The 13,921-nt window shown below is 36.0% G+C and overlaps 1 protein-coding gene across 12 annotated transcripts in view; it reads left to right on the top strand.

Moving 5' to 3' along the window:
- The window catches only part of LOC123309250 (protein turtle), a 258,830-nt gene that overhangs the window by 28,016 nt on the left and 216,893 nt on the right, over nt 1–13,921 (top strand). For 11 of the 12 annotated variants that reach the window (XM_044892250.1, XM_044892258.1, XM_044892257.1 and 8 more), the window contains exon 2: nt 604–628. The exons of the other annotated variant lie outside the window; for it this stretch is intronic. The gene's annotated coding sequence lies outside the window, so the exon portion shown is untranslated. The remainder of the gene's footprint in view (nt 1–603; nt 629–13,921) is intronic. 12 annotated transcript variants of the gene reach the window in all.

Raw genomic sequence — 13,921 nt, forward strand, 5'->3', positions numbered from 1 at the left:
TGCCTTCCATGCAAATGTTTGCCAATCAGTTTCTGCATTTTACTTTCTGCAGTGTTCGACGGTTTCCAAATGGTCCTGCTGTAGCTTTAACGGTGTAGAACTATCAGCAACACAAACTACTTGATGGAGTTCTGATGAAGCAGCCTTGCTGCTCAGGAAATATTTTCGAAGTCCTTCAATTTCTTGGGACATACGGTTATTATTATTATTATTATTATTATTATACCTACATGTCTGAAATATGAAAAGTATTATTTCAGTCATGAAATTTTAATTTTAGTTCTGTTGATGATTATTTCAATGTGTGATAATATAGATGATTTACTAAACCTCATTTCACTGTTCTGCAGGGGTCTATGCTCTTTAATCTTCAATCAATAAAATGAATGAAAAAATAAATCATTATATCAATTTACGTTAGGAATACATGCATAAATGAATAATGAAAGAATAGACGAATCGATTAATGGGATTTCTGAAAACTTTTCTCCTAGATCGAATGAAAGATTTGGAAGAAAACCTGATCAATTAAAATTGCACTAGAGTTTAATGTTGAGAAAGGATCTCAAATTATTGATAGCTAATAATAATTTTTTTTTCCAGTTTTGGGAGACTTCAAATTGCATTGGTGAGTATTGACTCTGAATTTCATGAATTTTTGTATATTTTATGTATTAGTTTTTATGATAATATATTCTGTCGAAATTTAATTTATAAAAAATTCATAGCAGAATTTTCAAAATGAAGCAAACAAATGCTATTATATTCTTTATATTCTTTGTTCGAAATCTATTTTGCCTTCTGTATGGAGAGTAGTGAGAAGGAGAATGATCGCTAAGAGAATCAATAAAAGGCAAGTATTTTAGCGTCAATTTGAAATGAACTGCCCCTGTCGTATTTTAGGTTATGACTCACCGTAGTTTTTTCTGATGATTTTTCAAATACATTTCTTGAAATTTATAATGAAAATTAATTTTTCGATGTAAGTATATGCAACAAATTACCGTATTTCATATTATAAAGTATAAAAGTATAGTAAGTTATCAAAATTATTCATTTATATAAAAATGAAGAAATAAATGAAATTCGAAAGAAATCACTGACTGAAAAAATACCTACATATGTTTTTAATTCTTCATTGGAAACAGGATATAGATGTAATTGTAAATGATGAAAATTGGTTTAATTTAATCTTCAGAATTATATACATTCAGTGAGGAGTAGAACACAGCAAGACAACAAAAGATAGCTATAAGATACTCAAAGGAAGGTCATGGTTCATCCAGAACATACAAGTGGAATGCTGTTCAGGCTTAAAGTTCATCTGACTCTTCCTAATTTATTCCATTTAGCTGAATCCTACAAGTATTGTCTCATTAATCACAAGTCATTTTATGAATGTTTGACATTCATAATGGGTAATTTAATATATCACACTAGTCGGTTTACTTTAGCCCCCATCTCATATTTTTGTCAATTTTTATATAGGATAATATAGGTACGCAATTGGCATCTTCCTCTAGGTAGGCTTTAGTGTTGATGCTATAGTTTTCCATGCAGATGTTCTCGAATCGTATAGGAACGTTTTCGTAAACGGAAATGATCTGTACCCAAAACGATTCCTCCGAGATGCAAAAACATTTCACGAAAACACATTGCTGAATCACCAATCCTGACTCCTCGCTCATTTCCATCATGATAGTGATTTCAATGGAATTCTTTTCAGTATCGATATCTAACACCGCTCCATCCCCTTTTCATTAAAACACCCTCGCTCATACAGCCATTCCACTCACGCAAAAAAAATAATAAGGGTAACACAAACCTATCGATATGACACGTCGTGACAGTAGGAACTCGTTCTGTTTCGGAGGGAGGCGAATATTGCGAAGCCAACGTGATTGAAAACGATATTTAACAGAACTGTGCTGTTGCCTGATGAGCAGCTTCAGATTCGGATTCTACGACATCCTGGTGTGCTGGAAATTCTCACTTGTTTATGGGTTTCTCGTGGAATATAAAGAAATAAAGCGTTTCTGTTGCAGCAGATTGGCAACAGTTCCTGCCTGAGACCCTTGAGGCGCTCACGACAGATGTGAATGTTCCTATTGAAATGAAAATGATTTTTCTACGAATGTTCAGTATTCTTAGTTGGGAGGTACATGCCAGATATTCTCGTTTCAGAAGAAAAGGCAGTTTGCTGAAGTTTATAGTATATTCTTGATTTTGGTGTAAGTTTGTAACTACTAGTCTTCAAGACACAGCATTTCGAATGCCGCTGAAACTATTGATGTGTACATATTACGAATATTATAAACTTTTCCATTACAGTAAATCTCTAGAGCGTCTTTTGAAGATTTCAAAAAAAGAGGCATTTGAGTGTGGAAAGTGTAATAGAATCTATTGTGTTAAAGTTTGATTTTTGATTGGAAATACGTCTTCATTTTGAAGCGAGTCTTCGATTATTTTTCGTATTTGGTTTTAATTATTATAATTTCAATTCTGATTCAAGATTCAGAAATTATAGGAGACCGTTAACATTCCACAACGTTTTCATCCTTTTCTTAATTTCTAAAAACGATGCAGCACTGTGTAGAAACATCAAAAATTCGGAGAAAAAAGCGTTTTTGTTCGTCAGTACCGATAAGCCAGAGCAGAGAAATTTTCATAGTCGCGAATTTCACCATTTCAGCAAATGGGAGACTTTCCTTTTCCTCTCCCTCAAGGTGGGATATAATTAAGGAACTTCCACTGCCCAAATGATTCTTGACCAGTTACAGACCAAGTGTTGAGCTGCCTTAGCCTAAAGAGTTTCTTTTTTCTTAACGAGTTTTAAGAACAACAGCAAGTCTAATCTGTATTACCTATAATTAAAATAGTCCATTGCATTGACGTTCATAAGCGACGTAGTTGAATCACTCTGGGTTACTCCTTTTTAAGGCATCTCGAACTGAATTTTATTTTTATGAGGACTACTGTGATGTTTTTCCAAAGTTAAAGTTCATTCACTTATTCACTTCATTAAATTGCTACTGTGAAGGGCAAAGATAATAGAGTAGAAAGATAGTAAGTAGTTGGGGAGCCGACAATGCTGAATCGGGATTTACTCGAGCGTCGTGGAAACCTAGTGGATTTTGAATATTAGATGGTAGAAAGAAAAAAAGGTTCTATGAAGTATGCTCTTTCAGCGGTGGGGAAAGCGTATGCAGGTTCTCAAAGATGTAAAAAAAATTGTCAGGTGTACGTTCTCGAGCGTGTCAGATTAAGATATTGTATATGCCCTACGTGTCTCTGATAACGAATTCATGCTTATCTGACAGTTTACGCAGTGGGGCTGGCCGTACGGAAGAGTTGAAAATATTAAAAAAAATTCTCGAACGTGTCAGATTTTTGGAGGATATGTTAATTGAACTCAAAGGAAGCTACTTTTCAAGGAACTGACAATTTGGACGTGACGCAAGGTCACAGCGGTCCTTTGAAAATGTAAAAAAAATCGTTACTTGTACATACTTGAGCGTGTCAGATTTTCATACAGATGGTTAATCTGGGTGTTGTAGACGTGTGGACCCATTAATCTGACAATAATCAGGGGGTTTTCTTAATTTGACACTTTGAAGATGATGACAATGCATTTTTTTTAAATATCTCCTTACCTATACCTCTAATCGTTTTTGTGTTCATTCTGAAAGTTGTAGATAATAAAATTCTATACAACTTCCGTCTGAAGCAATTTTGCCGACTCTTAACCGTTTTCGAGTTAGAGGCCGATAAGGGCGAGGAGCTTAGCCACACATGAGAAAGGCGAAAGTCAATGTAGAAACCCAGTCTAATGTACATTAATCGCCATATATCTCAAAAACGTTTGAACGTAGAGAAAATTGCTTGAGACAAAATTTGTAGGAAATGTTATGCTCTACAACTTTTATGATGAATACGGAAAAGATTTGAAGCCCAGGGGAGGAGATAATTCAAAAAACTGATTTTTGTGACGTTTATGGCCAATTTTTATTGTTTCGGATTGCTGAAAGTGTCAGATTATTTTTTCCGTTAATCTTGAATCATTAGCTTCAAAATAAATAATATCGCCAACGCGCTCGTGACTTTTTTTTTGCAACTTTGGCGCCCTCCCACACATATTCGTCACGCTTAAATTGCCAGATTAAGAGAATATATACTTTTCAGCATGTAATTTACCACATATATCATAATCTGAAACGCTCAAGTATGTACAATTATCGTTTTTTTTTAATATTCTGACAGGCTGTCCTAGACAATTACCCCTATATACAGTTCTAATGTTTGGTAGAGGTACTCTACAGGGTCCAAAGTATCTCTCCAAGGAGAGAGTCAGATTAATACAAGTATCAGTCTGATAAGCTCGAGTAAATCCCGAACCTCTCTTCGGCTCCCCAACTATAGGAAACGTCCTAATATCTCTAATACTAAAAACCGACTATAACTTGATCAGTGCAAAACTTTTGAAAATGAGATGGCGCTGAGAACGTACTGTCATACTGTTGATACAGAAAAACTGTTTAATAATAACATTTTTCTGTTTTATAATTGAGGGGCGCAAAATTCGAATTGTAATCCTTGTATTGAATCTGAATATCGACTTTGTTGGGATTAGAAAACAAAAATCCTAAGCGACAAAACAAAAGTATGGTTTTGTTTTGTGAACAGGTTATTAGTTTTCATGTGAACATTGATTGTTTGGAATCAATTGATATCAATGAAATACGCAGTCGGATGTGTTATACTTTTATTTGCAATTTATAACAAATTGACGAAAAGTCAAAATTATGGACAACAAATCGGGCTTTGACTTGGACACAAAAGTACATGGTGATCTGCTATACCGTAAAGCTGTTATTTCTGTGCAATACGCTGTTTTTAGTCAACAAATTTAGTTGAATCTGTACAATTTATATCCCAAATTAATATGTTTGAACAAATACCTATTCAATATACCATCATCACATTCAAAATTCAAACATTTCTTTACATTTAAGTTCCAGAATTTTCGTAACAACAAATAAAAAAATTTACAGAGGTATACAAGACCTGTATGTTAGCCCGTCAGTATAGTTTCTTCATGCTTTGTTTTATAATTTCTTCATGATATGTACTATTTATGGCATAATATACAGATTGATTAATGAATGAACAAAACACTCGCAGCATGTTTCAAAAAACTTTGACTTTCCAAACAATAATTTGACAGTCACTCGATTCCCAAATCGAAATCAGTAAAACCTCTCCATTTCTGAATAAATTGAAGGAGTATCAATTGAAAATCATTGAATGGACATATAAAGGCCATAATTTCCCCTAAATAGGCTCTTCATGCAATATATGCTTCCTGCATACAACAATTTATGTGAATGAATATAGTACTCAATAGACTTACAGTAAAATGTTCACTGCACATGGTGTAGTCAGTAGTGTTTGCTGAAGTCATTGTCTTTACGCCCTGAAATTTTTATCCACTTCGGTGCACTGAAAATAAGAAGCAATGAATGACCGAGTAACATGTTACCAGTTTTAATACTTACATTTCCATTTTCCTTATTGAAGGAAAAAACTTAATTTAAAAAAATACATTTTTGATCGATATTTTGAGGTTTTTACCAAGAAATTAGACAAAAAACTCAATAGTCAGCAACTAGGAGGAGCTAGATAAACAGAAAGCGGTACGAGAATCAAAACATTCAAAACCTCTCTGATCAAAATGGCCATACTGGCCATCTTAGATCTTACAAAATTACGTAGCCTATTACTTAGCCAGACTTAGGGTTTTATTAACACATTTGAAACACAGATGGCGCACACATCACTTCGTCGCTTTGTTTCCCATATTTCTACTCTATAATCTTTGATGAAGGGGATATGGAAATCACTTAACCTTTTTTCGAAAAGTCTTACTGTGAAAATATTCCTGGGAGACCAGTCGACTGAAAAACAAATATTTCATATACTGATGATAATATAATATGCAAATAGTTTTTCATCTGTTATTTGTTCTGAAATCGTTGTCGATAAGTTCGAAGAACTCGTGTCAATCAATAATTCGCAAAAATTCTTTGAATTCCAAATTAATCATTGTGTCTGAGTCATTCAACCTGAATGATCAATGTCAGCCGAATTCATCCGAATTCAGTGGCAAAGTTGCAATCCACAAATTATGTGGTCTTAACCTTATAGTGTGAGATTCACTTTCAGGATCGTATCTGAATAGACTGCGCCACTAACGAGCTAATAAATTCTCTTTCTAACCGGTTGACGGTCAGTAGATTCTTTTAATCTCATTCATTATGCGAATGGTAGCGGAAGTGACTTTTTGTTTCTTCGATAGTATCCAAGAGATGAAAACGAATGGTTAAATTGGATTCTACTCGTTCCAGCGTTCGTCTATTGACGGCAAATCATCATTTGGAAGCGGGAAGTTATTTTTCCTTAATTTTTTAGATCTTGTATATCTGTGAGTAGGGAACAGTTTTTTTTACCACTTTTCATTTTTTATGCATTCTCTCGCACTCAATTCAGTTTCAAGAGCATCACTTCTCGCCATAACTCGGAGAAAAAATCACAAAATGAAGAAAAAAATTTTTGTTAATTTATAATGGTACACCATTGTTTGTTTACTTCTGGTTGACCTTAAGGTTCGCGAAAAACGTCCAACAGGAAGGTTCAACTTGCATCCAGATGAGATGTTCGGATGAACAACTATTTGAAGGTCTAACGCCCAGTTGCAGAAAAGTGCGTAAAAATCTAATGCTCCATTAAAATTTTAATCCTCCATTATTCCATTCTAAAATGAAATTAATGAAATAACGGCTGGAAATGTGTACTCGAGAATGGCGAATCATAAATGCATTTACCGTGGAGGAATATTGTGAATAAACTGATTCACTCAACAGTCAGAACATTCTATCTTCAATTAAATATTTGTCTGGAGCTCCCATTGTGTATAAAAGATTCATCTCGAATATTTTGAATATGATATCATTATGAAATCTCTCAGCATTTGGTTCTGAAGCGTGAAACTCTCAATCGATTTCATCCCACCCTGTGCTTCCCCACCATTAAAGGCGTAAAGTAGAATTAGGCATTCGAAAATAATTGCTCACCCTTTCCAGCGTGGAAGATTGTTTCTTTGATAACTGTTTGATAACATCAAGATCGATTTATCAAATTAGCGTTCGTGGCATTCGTTAAATTTTGCCGTATATTCAGAACATGAAGGTACGAACGAATAGACTGGTTTGAAATCGAACATTTAGGTAGGGTAGGTATTTAATGAAATTGCATCGAAAAGCGATTCAAATTTGGAACAATCGAAATTATTTATTGGGAATTTATATTGCTTGCAACGCATTCGGAAATGAAGGATGCTCCACATACCTAGCGTTCGCAAAAACTTCCCCCCATTTAAAATTGTATTTATTGGAAAGCGGATGTCTAATTTTCACAGTGTGATTTGTTAGTAGTCTATCTTTCATGTAGTGAGTCAAATTTTAATTTCAAGGTCGCCTCCAATTTCAAGTTTAGAAGTAAAATTGTGGTCAGTTTGTAACTTTGAAAACCCAAACCCAAAGCGACTGCTTCAAGACAAAGATCTTTTAATTTCTAGCTTCAAATAACTGATTCTGATTCTGATGTTTCAACATTGAAAATATGGAAGTCGATGTAGCTATATGAGGCCATATCCGTTTAATTCAGGATCGAAACTTGTTGGTATTTATCGTATCAGTGATCATCAAATTGTTCAAAACTTATTCAGGTCATACAAAAAATATAAACAGCATAATCATTGAATGCTGTACACTATCTGAAGATGTTTCTTCAATAGGAATCGTAAAATAGATGTTTGGTAGTTTAGTAAGGAGGTACATTTCACTGTGACCTTGAGGCCCCCAATCGAAGCTGTTCTCACAATTGCTCGTCCTTTAGCTCCAGAGTTCCAATGAACTCTAGTATATCAGAGGGCTTCAAGGAGGCTAAGTCCTCATTCCTCCTATAATTTTGTCGTCCAAGGTATTCTTTTCGCAGGCTTGCAGTGGCAAGGCATTCTGTAACCAAGTGAAAAGGACTTTCTTCTCTTCCCCACAGAATCTACACTCGTCAGTTTCTGATAAGCCCATTCTCATTATATGCTTTTTAAGGCAACAATGTCCTGTGAGAATGTGGGTGAGGGTTTGTAACTTATTCTTACACAGATCCAAATACTTATTGAATCTTCCTGAAGTTTTTCTCTTTTTGTTTCTTCCTCCTCCAGAAAGTCTTTCTTATATTTGCATTTTCCTGTACCCCAGAAAGGCTCTGGGCTAGTAAGTGGTGTTTGTACTCCCTTTCTGGCAAGTGCCTCCTCGTTTCCTGTGATTTCAGAGTGGCCTGGAACCCAGAGACCTTGTTGTTCTAGATTATTTCATTGAGTTTTTTCGACACGCCCATGTCAGCTTTGAGTCGATGACATAGGAGTTCAATGCTTTGATAGCGGCTTGACTATTTCAATATGGATAACTATGTCACCTCCCTAATAGTTTCTTTCTCGGTTTATTTCTACGCATCTTTCGATTGCAAGTATTTCTGCCTGAAAAACACTCCAGTAGGAGCCTAACGATAGTGAACACTTGGTGGTGGTCCTTCATATTTCAGCGCCAACCCCCGTCGTGGTTTTTAAACCATCCGTTTACGTTTAATGGTGTTAACTCTGGAATTCTGGATAGTTCATTCCTTTTTCCATTCTTCCACTTCACAAAGCATCGTGTTAAAGTTCTTCTCAATGTTTACTTCTTTAATCATAACATCACTACCTAGGTTCGCTGAGGAGAAGACCGGGCACTCTGACTTTTAAATCTCTCATTACCTGTACCTTCCCCAGATATTCTAAGGATGGTCTCATGGGCTACCCTTTCTATTACTAGATGCAGAGAAGTGAGATCTGTGATGACCTCAAGTGCTCTAGTTGGGCACGTTCTCATAGCTCCAGTGATGTACGCATAGGCAAGCCTTTGTACCTTATGAAAGGGATACCACCAACATATATTAAGGCGGCGAAGTAATAAGTATGAAAGTCAACAAATGCGATGCAAATCAAACTAGCTAACCACCGTCACTCGGAGTATCAACAGAAAGACTATTCCGTCGAGAAAGAGTAGATGCTGAACGAGGTCGTCTTTGACCTCGCCAGCAAACACAATCCAAACATCGATGAAAACGAATAGAATAGATGGACTCTTCATTTGATGTTAGTAGCCATACTAGAGCGCCACCTGTAACGAGATCTAACTCAATTCACTCTCTTGACTCTGAGAAAATGGCAGCATGTACCCATTTACTCCATATCAAGAAGTATTGTCCATACTTTCGGTCATCATATAGTCCAGAGTGAGAGTTCACTGCAGTAACCGTTGCGCGGACATCTGAATCGTTAAGGATAACGTGAAATGCGGTTCCTACAAACTGACAGTATGGAACAAATGGACAGATGCTACCATCTTCTCTATTAATGTGTTAGATCTCGTTACTTATCAAGTAGAAGATACTACTATGTAGTATCTACTGACTTTCGAGACACGAAGAATATTTAGAACAGTCTCGTCTCGTCTTGTATCGTCGTTGAAATATCTCCCCTCGTCTCGAAAAACAGACGAGATGATACTCTCTGAAACGAGATTATAGTGGGCATGACTAAGAAGGACTATGCTTCTTAGGTATGAAGTAATAAGGCATACAAATTTGATCCAAATGGAAACACTGACACTGCAACTGATGTTGATGTCATGTTGGTACTGATAGTAGATACATGTAGGTACCTACTCTCAAAATAAATAATCAGTTTAAGACAATCTAGCAGATTATACTCCTTCTAAACAAGCAACTATAGCATACTTCAAGTATTAATGATTTATTCCTTTTGAGTAACACTTCCAACGTTATTACCTATAAATAAGTGTTCACCTGGTGGTTCGTGGTGCAGATATTGAAATTTAGATACATAATAAGCAGCGTAATAAAAGACTTTTTATCAATAAAAGTATCTACACTGCGCAAAAAAATTAACGCACATTATGGAAATCTCAAAATTTATTCTACAACTGAAGGTGTTCTCCATGATGATTATTTTTATCAGAATTATGGATGCATATGTTATCCACTTTCAACGGTTTTCTTCAATACAGATGTTTTTTTCCCAGCAGGAATAAAAAAAGATGGTATTATCAGATTTTGAATGTATTGGCTCCATTCTAAAATCAGTTGTTCTCGATCAATTCTAGAGATCAAAAGTTTTTCTTTCGTTTGATTTTCTACACTCGATCGCTATGCAACGCGAAACACGCAATTTGACCCAAGAGGAATGTGCCCAAGCGGTAGTTTTGCGAGAAGAAGGGTGGACATACACAAGAATTGCAGAAAGGTTTGGAGTTTCCCATACAAGTGTGTCCAGAATGTTGCAGCAATTCAGGGAGACAGGTATGAATATCCGAAGACCAGGACAGGGTAGACCACGGGTAACAACTGCCATTCAAGAACGTTACTTGAGAACCCATCAAGTTACTTGAGAGTTTTTTCGTTGAGACAACGGTTTGCAACCGTTCGCCTCCTTCAAATTCAGCTTGAGCAAACTCATGAGGTGCAAATTAGCACTCAGACAATAAGAAATCGCCTCAGAGAATATGATTTAAGGCCTCGTGTCGCGGCAAGAGGCCCAGCTCTTACCCCAGCCCATCGAAGGGCGCGTTTAGATTTTGCGAGAGAGCATATCCATTGGGAAGAGGCCGATTGGGAAAGAGTCTAGATTCTGCCTCTACCATTGTGATCGACGTTCCCTTGTATACAGACGTCCACATGAAAGATATGCTCAGTGCAATTTCCTGAATACTACTGGTTTCGGGGGAGGATCGATTATGGTATGGGGTGGAATATCTTTGACTGCTCGCACAGACCTAGTGGTCGTTGATAATGGAGCTATGAATGCTGATAAGTATATAAGAAACATTCTTGAAGAGCATGTAGTGCCATTTGCCCCATTCATTGGTGAAAATTTCATTTTTATGGACGATAATGCCAGACCTCATCATGCGCGCATCGTTCAGGAGTACCTTTAAGAGGTTGAAGTCTCTCGAATGGAATGGCCAGCAAGAAGTCCAGATCTCAATCCGATTGAGCAGGTTTGGGACAATCTCAATAGAAGGCTGAGAAGTTCAGAAAATCATCCAGCTACTCTTCATGACTTGGGAATCCAACTCGGAGAAATCTGGGAAGGATTAGATCAGAACATTTTAAGATCACTCATTTTGAGTATGAACCGTCGTTGTCGAGCTGCAATTAACGCAAGGGGTTGAAATACCAAGTATTAAATCACTTATCAGCATTTCAGTATTTTGAAAATTGTTCATTTCTCTTTTTTCACATAAGATTCGGTGAAATCCTGAATTTTTCTTCCGTTTAATGTGTCTTGTTTCGTTCAAAACCTTCCCGAGAGATCATAAAAAATAAGTTATAAAGTCAATGTACAGTTAACTTTAATTAAAATTGAGATTTTCAGAATGTGCGTTAATTTTTTTGCGCAGTGTATTATAATAGAGAGCAATGATAATAACACTATGCAACAAGGGTTCTCCCACCTAAGAGATTTATATTTTTTCTGTTAGGTATTCCTCACCTTATTACAAAAATAATAGTACTTTCGTTTGTTTAGCTCCCGTTATCAAAATTAAAGACATGCGTGAATTGTCCATGTTCGCACTTCTGTACCCTACGATACTTTATAAAATAAACAAAATATTGAAACAAGTTCAGTTTCTGGCAGCATTGAATGACTTTGAAAAAGAAGCCTGGTTGTCCTTTGTAGAAGTGACCAAAAATTTTCTTGGCAATCACAAATCTCCGCAATATGTAAATATCGTCAAAACGATGTTACAGGCTCATCAAAAAATGGGATGCAACATGTCCCACCGAAGAGATTTATATTTTTTTGTTAGGTATTCCTCACCTTATTACAAAAATAAAAGTACTTACGTTTGTTTAGCTCCCGTTATCAAAATAAAAGACATGCGTGAATTGTCCATGTTCGCACTTCTGTACCCTACGATACTTTATAAAATAAACAAACTATTGAAACAAGTTCAGTTTCTGGCAGCATTGAGTGACTTTGAAAAAGAAGCCTGGATGTCCTTTGTAGAAGGGACCAAAAATTTTCTTGGCAATCACAAATCTCCGCAATATGTGAATATCGTCAAAACGATGTTACAGGCTCATCAAAAAATGGGATGCAACATGTCCTTAAAGCCCGTTTGCAGCAGCCGAGAATTCTTTGGAGAATTCTCTACAAAATTCTCGCAAGAAAACGGCAGAGATTATTTTGTATGCAACTTAACAGAGAATTCTACCGAAAGTGCGTATGCAACGGTATATAATTCACGGCGCATGAATTTTCGAGCAAATTCTCTAGAGAATTCTCGGCTGTTGCAAACGGGCTTAAAAATACACTTTTTGCAATCACATATTAATTACTTTCCCCAAAATATGGGAGCCGTAAGTGACGAGCATGGAGAGCGATTCCATCAAGACATCGCGTCATTCGAAAAACGCTACCAAGGCAAAGGGGAACCCTCTATGCTTGCTGATTATTGTTGGTCCATCGTTAGAGAAATACTGGAGTCGTCCTACAGCAGAAAAGACAAAAGATCTAAGCGATCGGAATCTTTTACACCATTGCAAATATTATAATGCATTGTTTTTGTTAAAAATCATGAATATAATTATTAAAAAACAACAAGAGCTAACTTCCACTTTTTATTTATCGTGCGTTTATACCTTGGCTACGAAGATTAAAAATATATATATTTTCCTTAGGTGGGAGAACAAAGCTATAATTTTGTCGATCAGTGTAATCAGGAATGATCACGCCTAAACGGTGAAGCAATGGCTAGTTCAATTGAGATCGTAACACTTGTTGATATTCACATCAGCGTATGGTATGCATCTGAATTAATCCTTATTAGCAATAATAATAATCATTTTTGAAGTCAGATGACGTCGTCTCATGAATTGCAAAGAACCCCACTTTATTTCCCCGTTGTCAATATTCCTTCGTATAAATTATAACAAGAAGGGCTTCCTCAACAGCGGAAGTTCTGGACAAGTCGACATCCGGGTAACTGCCGCTTTTCCTCCAGCGATGCGAAGTCTTAACGATCGCATTACAACACAGGTATGAACTTAAATCTCACGTTATAAGGCCTCTTGTGTGAAATATCACCTTTCTCCCGTCTGGTGGGTGTTGATGATTCATTTTTGCCATTCTTCTATATTTCGAAGTTGTGAACTAAAGATGGGTGGTCTGGAATATTAATTTTCGAATATACAGCGTGTCCGGTGATAAACAAACATTTACTTGACCATTAAGTATAACTCAATTAGGAAAACTAATCTGACTACATATGTTGTGTCTACTAAATGCACTGTACTTACTTTTTTTTGGTTATTTTGATAAGGAATTGTTGTGTATTTATTGAAACAATGATGCTTTCACCCTGTTCGAATATGAAAAATTCTGGAATAATTTCACATATTTTTTGTATTCTTTTCATTCTTGAAACTCGGTAGTTCTTGAAAGAAGGGATCTAATTATTCTTTTGTCAGATCGCAAGACAGTAGAAATAATTCCCATATTTCAGCAATACCAGCAACAAGTCATAGACATACGTCCAGTTGCAGGAAAGTCCATTAAAATTTAATACTTCATTAAAATCTTAATCCTCCATTTTCCCCTTCAAAAATGACAGTTTTAAATTTAGATAGGGCATCAAATCTTAATGGACTTTCCTGCAACTGGGCCTTAGAGACATGGACTGATCAATGTCAGCATGAAAATGTCTTTTTTATGGAAAGAGAGAAATGATCTTCAGGCATT

The sequence above is a fragment of the Coccinella septempunctata genome, chromosome 3, assembly GCF_907165205.1.
Source record: "Coccinella septempunctata chromosome 3, icCocSept1.1, whole genome shotgun sequence".
In the NCBI taxonomy this organism is placed as follows: Eukaryota; Metazoa; Arthropoda; class Insecta; order Coleoptera; family Coccinellidae; genus Coccinella; species Coccinella septempunctata.